The following is a 6,135-nucleotide window of genomic DNA, read 5'->3' on the forward strand; positions in this document are numbered from 1 at the left end:
GTATCATCATTTGCCGGATCACCGCAATGCCCAAAAAGTCATTGACTCTTCCGTGTCTATCCAACCCTTCCGGGGTGATGGAGGGGGGTGGGGGGATCCTGTCTGTCTAGCAGTCTGGCCGTCTAGCGTCACGATGTCCTCGCTTTATTCTCGCCTCATCGCAAAGCGCTGCTGCTGTGGAAGCAGCTCGTGTTGCAGCTGTTAACAAAACTGTGAAGATAAAATCGCAAAAACTCTTGCGCTGTGCTCCCGAGGTCCCGGGATGTGCTGTGGACTAACAGAACTCCCGTGTTTTAGATTCTCCGCGTTCGGATTTGGTATGGGTTGGAAAATGAATGAAACTGACTCCATTCGTGAAACATACGGTTTGCGCTAGAGTGATGTATTTCCAACATACAATCTCAAGGATTGACATTAAACAAAGCAGGCTACACGCAAGACGAACTCGCGCTCTGTAGAACCCGGTCCCATAATGCCCAAAGCATTCCACTCGGTCCGGAATGCCTACGATGCTTGTACTTTACGCATAACTACCGGGCATTCCATTCGAGGCCTGCTAGGATGGAATACGGTTACCCGTGGCGCAGCTTTTGGGGCATTAACGGCCGCGTATCCTTTCGAGGCAATGTAGTGTGTGTTGCGCGGGAGCTCGTGAAGCTGTAAATTTTGAAACCATTTTTCTTATCATCTCTACCAGGAACAAGTAACTCGTGAACCGCTAGATGATCTGCTGGCTCAACACGCAATCGCTCTCTCTCTCTCTCTCTTCCTCTCTCAATTCGCTGCTCAACGGACTAGCGGCTTGAGTTATAGTAATGCTCCGGCCATACCGGCACCGGTTGGTGTTCACATCTATCATTATCACACGCTAAACAGAAACAGAAACTCAACGCCCTCAAGTAGTGGCCGGGAGCAGATAGCCCCCTTCTGCTCTGGCCGTCACCGCATGTTAGACAAAGTTGGTAGGGTGGTGTCTGAACTGGCACTGAAAAACCAAATAAGCAAATCCGCCTCCGGAGCGAGTCACAGAGACGGGTTTGAAAACCATTCTCCTGTTATCATTCTCCTGTCAGCCCTGCTGTCACAGTATGGGACTCGGTAACTCGGCCGCGTTCCATTCCGGAAACCGGCACGTAAAGGGGAGCAAACGGAAATAGTTGATTCTCTCGCTCGCTCCAGGCCCCGTGGAATGGCGCGCACACTGTCACTCGAGCACACCTCGACTGTCAACTCGACTGTGTGGCGACCATGGTACTGCTGCCGTTTGGTCCCCTGGAGTCAGGAGGAGCTGGTGTGCGCTCATGCTGCACACATCCTTCACCTTCACCTGCGTTATACTACGAATATTCTCGCATTCCAGATGGGCGGAGGAAGTGAAGGAAGGTATCGTGAGCCGTGGAGTCAACCCGTCCCCCCTTCCCCTAGAAATATGTTGAAAGACGAATGAAATTTTGAATGAAAATATTTCTTCCTCCAAGTGGCGCCACTCTCCAATCCATCTCCAGATGAAACAAAAGGAAAGGGACAGGCCACATACACCAACACGCATACATACACACGAGGGGCTGTCCAGGTGTCAGATCGAGCACCTCGGAGTGCAGCAGCGCGGAGGTTCTGCAGGCCGGCAGGCCGTCGTCAACGCCAGCAGCAGCAGCAGCAGCACCACCAGTAGTAGTACCAGCGGACCATCAGAAAATGTCAGAAGCCACCTGAATGAATCTCAAATGTTCCATAACCTTACCTCTCTGTCTCACAAAGACACACGGGGGAGAAGGAGGGGAGTGATAAGAAGAGGGGATGATGGATAAGAACATCGGCTCGACGCTGCTGTTGCCATCAGGATATCCACTCCGGTAGGAGCGGTAAAGGGGCTACGAGGTATTTTTTAATTGGAATCCATTGTCATCTGTCACTCTGGCAGTCAGATGGCTGGCTGGCTGGCTGGCTGACTTTTGCCTGGCCGGCGAGCAATGGACGACGGATGGATGGACAGTTGATTATCGGATGGACCACGGACGGCAGAGAAGGCAGAACTGATTTCAGCTGCACCGTTCTCTCGTTCTCTCGGTCGATTCTGCGGAACGATTCCGTTCATTATTGCATTCCATATTTCTGGAGGCAGGTGCCATAGCATCGTAACGTGCCGCACTGTCTTCTGTTCAATGGATTGGTCTTTTGCTGCACGATTGCTGCCGGTGAACGTTAAGAGGGTGCTTTATGTTGATTGGTGGGGTTTGCAAGGGTTGCACGCACGCTCTTTCAGCTTCCTGTTGGCAGTAACGCCTACTGATGTTGTCTAGACAAGTGACAGCTGAATGTCGAAACTGAATTCTATTTCCAGGTTTGATTCCGAAGCTTAACAAGTGTGAGGTTATGTTGCTTTTGGGGGGTTTTTGGTATATTCCTCATAAATGAATTTAATCATATTTGTGTACTTTTAATGCGTATGCGTATCCCATAGAAAACCTGCGTTAATCTAGTGAAAGAAATGATTTACGAGATGCTCAGAACACCAGCAAATGACCAAAGTACACCCTATAAACGCAAGTTGCTTTGCGGGGGCAACGGAGAGCTACCAATGTGCCTATTACCATTCGCTCGTTAGTGACTCCCCCCGTGGCCTGCTTCCCCGGACGCCATCCTCGGAGGACTCGGAGGAGGGTGATGTTTCATGGCAAGCAGCTGAAAACTTTCGCACAACTTCGCCATGTCCGTGTGTCTGAAACCATCAAGCACACGCTCATGCACAAACACACACACACACACACACTCATGCACATACACGCATAAACGAGCCAACCGGTTGATCCCATAAATTTGTCAAAAGCCCAAAATCACGGGCCCGCATCAACAACAGTATCAACAGCAGGAGCGGCAGCAACAGCAGCGGTAGCCGAGTTGTGGCCGATTTATTATTATGGTTCTGGTCGGTTGCCGTGCCCCCTCGCAGACAACAACAGGTACGCACACGACGAATGGCTGTTGATCGGCCGTAGGCGAAACCCTCCCGGCCATTACGCACCGGCGCCATGCAATGGCATGCCACCACGTTTGCCGGCCGGCGAATGAGTGCTGGCCCCCTTTCGGGCCACCAAAACTCGCTCGGTATGGCACGATTTTCCGAGTTTCACTCTCGCTCGACGCTTCGTGCACCGGTGACTCTCACTTTCGCGAGACGAAACGACTTGTCGGGGGATGTCAGATTTGTTTGTTTTTAGCCGAGCCCCCCGGGGGCGAGCTGTCCTGACTCGTTGTCCTTAATATGATGCTCTCCATCAGAGAGAGAGAGAGAGGAGAGAGCGAGAGAGCGCTCGGTCGTAACTCGTCGATCTCGAACCGCAATCCTGCCCAAGATCACGTAACGGTCTAAGAAAATATTTCAAACAAAAGTGTTTGACGTTTCTTGTTTTGAAATTTTGTGTTTTTTTCTCACACCCTTCGCAGGGGGTAGGCCTTGACTAAACGACGCTATCTCCGGATTCCGTTCGGTCGTTCGGTCGCTCAGTTGTGATCAGCGTAACTGAGTGCCCACCGCCCCTCCCCCCAAAGTTGGAAAGGTAAGACGAATCCTGTGAGTACCTAGCCACAGTCGTCGCCGTCGTCGATCGAAGCTCAGTTCCATCGAAACCGTACAGTCGTCCGGAAGCTGTGTAACCGTTCAGCAGCTTTAGTTCTCCGCCTGCTGTAAAGAAAAAGTGGCGCTGTTGTGACACGACGAAAACCCCTCAACCCATCAAGTAGGCTACTAAAGGTGTGTGTGTGTTTTTGGTTCTGTGCCTGTGGTTTGTCTGTGAGTTGAATTTTAGATTTCATCAGGCCTATTTTAAAGTGTGGGTAAAGGTAAAGGATGAATGAGAAATTATGGTTTGTAGCTGAAAATCCTGTTTGCCTACTACACAGCTTAGTGTGGGGCAGGATATGCACTCTTTGATTGCAATGCAAATCGCTCGGAATGCACCTTTACTGCTAGGCTCTCTTTTTTATTAAAAAAGGGCTCTCCTTTTTATTTGCAAAAGGTTTTTTCATGTAAGTTCGTCACTTTCATTTCATGTTAACTCCTTTTTCATCGTCCCAGAGACGCTATCTACTCTGTCCCAGGTGCACTTGGTGCTCTTACTAATTGGATTGACTGCATTCTATTGCTGCCAGAATAATTGTTCCGCTACGATTCTCTGTTTGAAAGCCCATGTATCGTACAAAATTGCAACCTTGCCTGATACTCTAACTCCACTTTACTCGGACATACCACAGCGCAGTACAGGGATCAGCATAGAGTTGCATCCGGAAAAGGGGGAAGCTAAAAAAGAAAACAGACAGTGAAAACGAAGGAACCGAACGTGACGTTTGTGAAATGCAGTGTCGTTGGTGGTGGGGTTGTCTGTGAGCTCGTGTGTGCGTGGCCCCGCGAATCGAGCCGTGCGTGCATCCTATGGTTCGGTGAAGTGAGTGGTTGACTTCGCATTGTAAAGGATAGAACCGTGCATAAGAGTTAAGTGGAAAAGAAGTAGTAGCAGCTGGAGGAGAAGGCAGGAGAAGGAAAAACGTTGGACTGTAACGCCGGTTGCCTGCCTGGTGGTTCCAGCTCAACACCCCCGATGTGTGAGCGTGTGTGAGAGAGTGACAACCGAGGCGAGTGAGAGGACGCGAACGCGCGACTAGCGCCCCCCGCCATTTTTTTGCTCGTCCCGTCATAGTAGGCCGGTGAGTATGGTTTCATTCACACATGCACACGCAGTGTGCTCTGCTGGTTGTCACCGGGAATCGTCCATCTGTTTCGCGAATGAAGAATCGCGGCGAAGGAACGTGGAAGGGAAGGTCGGTGGCCGACTAGTGAAGAAGGGGTTCTGGTAACGCGAAGGACCACTCAGCGAGTTTCGCTGAGCTGTGCACAGCCGCTGGATGCATCCGCTGGCAGGCGGCTTAACGATGAGGAGGATCCCTCCCTCCCGTTTGTCCCCTCTTTCCTGTTTCCTTTTTGTCATCCTACCGCACGGATCGCGCGGAACGGTAAAGAAAACGGTGCACATGCCACTAACCTTTCACTTTTCGCGCAGGGACCTTTAGAAGGGGGAGTAGCAGCAGAATCAGCAGAAAAGAAACCACCCCCGAGGGCGTAGGGATATCCGAGAGCCGAGAACAGGGTATGTACCGGGCGCACCGGGCGGGAGTAACCGGTCAAGGGTGCTCGAGATGGAACGCCCTCCTCCAACACCCCCACTCCGGAAGGATGTGTGAAGGAGGAGCGGACGCACGGACGATGCTCGGCCCGGTCGTAAAGCCCGGGTTTGTAATCATAATAATGGACATGATAGTCCCGCGAGAGAGGTATAGAGGGTGAGAAATGGGAACCGCTTCAAAAGAAAAATATCTCAACATTGCTTCGCGCGTCACGTGGGGGCGCATGCGATGGAGGCGCCTGGTAGCTCACTGTTTTTTTTTTGCTGCTTCGTCCCCCCGGCCCTCTAGGACGCTTTTAGTGTACAAGAGAGCAGAACCCCCCCCCCCCCCTCTATTCGTGTGGCATGAGAGAAACACACGTCCGCTATCGTCGTCTGTGTGCATTGTAAGGGATGAAACAGCGAGAAGGGGTAGTAGTACCGCTGACTGCATATTCGATGCATTTTTGCATCTCAAGAGCCGAGTATGTAGGATGATGGTAGATGCTGAGCTGGCTGGCTGGCTGGCTGGCTTTTGCTAACAAAAAACGGACGGCACTGGCCCCTCCCCACAAGGATCATATAACTATCTATCACGGCTTTTAATTACTCGAAGAGCATTTGCGAGCGAGAAGGTGGGATCCCTCGTCACTTTTATTTTTGTCCCCCACTTTTATTTTTAATAGTTTTTGTGTGAGACCGTCGTTGGTCTGTTGTGTTGGAGTTTGCCCATGCACAAGCCTTATCGCCAATTTACCCCCCCCCCCTGGAAAGGGGGGGTGGAAGGTAAATCCAACGCTCGGTGAATCGGCGATTCACAACCCCCCTATTCACCTTTCTAGATTATCTCGATTTTTTTGGGGCGTAGGGGAACATTAATTTACCGCGCACAACCCCTCGAACCGGCGGCCAATTGCCCATATGGTCGGGCCAAACGAGAGACGAGAGCGAAGGCCTTTACCGTGGCCTCTAGCCGGAC

The sequence above is a fragment of the Anopheles darlingi genome, chromosome 3, assembly GCF_943734745.1.
Source record: "Anopheles darlingi chromosome 3, idAnoDarlMG_H_01, whole genome shotgun sequence".
NCBI classification, from domain to species: Eukaryota; Metazoa; Arthropoda; class Insecta; order Diptera; family Culicidae; genus Anopheles; species Anopheles darlingi.